At 61.2% G+C, this 1129-nt stretch overlaps 1 protein-coding gene across 3 annotated transcripts in view; it reads right to left on the reverse strand.

Annotated features, from left to right (window-relative positions):
* Positions 1 to 725, reverse strand: part of ZFYVE1 (zinc finger FYVE-type containing 1) — a 72450-nt gene extending 71725 nt beyond the window's left edge. For 2 of the 3 annotated variants that reach the window (XM_069092097.1, XM_069092093.1), the window contains exon 1: positions 375 to 725. The gene's annotated coding sequence lies outside the window, so the exon portion shown is untranslated. The remainder of the gene's footprint in view (positions 1 to 374) is intronic. The other variant, XM_069092095.1, reaches the window with a different exon arrangement.
* Between the last annotated feature and the right edge of the window lie 404 nt (positions 726 to 1129).

A 1129-nucleotide genomic window follows, 5' to 3' on the forward strand; every position in this document is an offset into this window, starting at 1 on the left:
CCCCCAAACTCTCAAAACTAGTGGGGGAGGGGGGAACAGGCAAACAACAAAACAACTCACTCCCCACCCTCCTCCCTGGCCCCAAGCAAACAACTGCTCCTCTCCTCTCTCCTCCCTCCCTCCTTCCTTCCAGGCAGCAGCAGCAGCCACGAACCCCCCCCCCCCCGCCCCAAGAGGAGCAGGAGCAGCGCCTAGGAACAAAGAAGGCTCCCCCAAAATCCCCCCCAGGCTGAGCCCTCAGCCTGCTCCATTGTTTACACATCACCGTCCGCCCCACCCCCACCCGCCGCGGCCTCGCTCCCTGGCCCGACCCCCCCCACCAAGCCCCGGCGGCGGCCTGGGCCCCCAGTACTCGTCACACCCGGGGACCCCACCATAGAGCAGCTCGGGGCCCCTCGGCAAGAGGCAGCAGCGGCGGCGGGCGGCGGCGTGGGGGAGGGGTTTGGGGAAGGGTCCCAGGGGTGCGTGGGAAAAGGTGGGGGCTGCTCTCTAAGGCACCGGCAGATCCAGCTCCAGCTCCACCTCCATCTCCATCTCCCCCTTCCCCGATCCCGACCTCCCGCTTCCTCCGCCTTTTTTTTCCTCCTTCCCTCTTGTTGTCAGTTCAGATCAGCTGATCCCAGTGAACTTCACCCAGCTTCGGCTAACAGGAAGGCACGAGCTGGGCAGTGCCGGGCCCCGGAGGGGAGGGGAAGCGGAGAGAGCGGGAGAAGACCGAGAAGCGGGGGAGGGGGGAGGAGGAGGGAGGGGCGGGGAGAGGCTGATCGATGGCGCTTGGCCTGCTGGGATTTGGAGTCCCGATCTGGAGTACGATGGCTCCTGCGTCGCCGCAGGCCTGCGCCGAGACTACATGTCCCAGAAACGGAGAGGACGAGGGAAGGAGGTTGAACTAAAAGTAGTATTGGGAGGGAGGTTGAGGAGGAAAGGGTGAAAAGGCACGCGGAGGCTTTCGGGATTTGAAGTTTGGAGGGGGTGATGGTAGTTTTCAGTACGTTTGGAACTTGGGGATGGTTTGGGTTGGAGAAAGAAGGAGGGATTGTGTCAGAGAGCCGAAATATGTGTCGTTATTATGATTAGTCTTCTTGTTTATTAACTTTTATTAAGTTAATTACTTTGCTGGGAGCATGCA

The sequence above is a fragment of the Petaurus breviceps genome, unplaced genomic scaffold, assembly GCF_028583685.1.
Source record: "Petaurus breviceps papuanus isolate PSGF00001 unplaced genomic scaffold, PetGlider_PUasm1.0 189, whole genome shotgun sequence".
Classification (NCBI taxonomy): domain Eukaryota; kingdom Metazoa; phylum Chordata; class Mammalia; order Diprotodontia; family Petauridae; genus Petaurus; species Petaurus breviceps.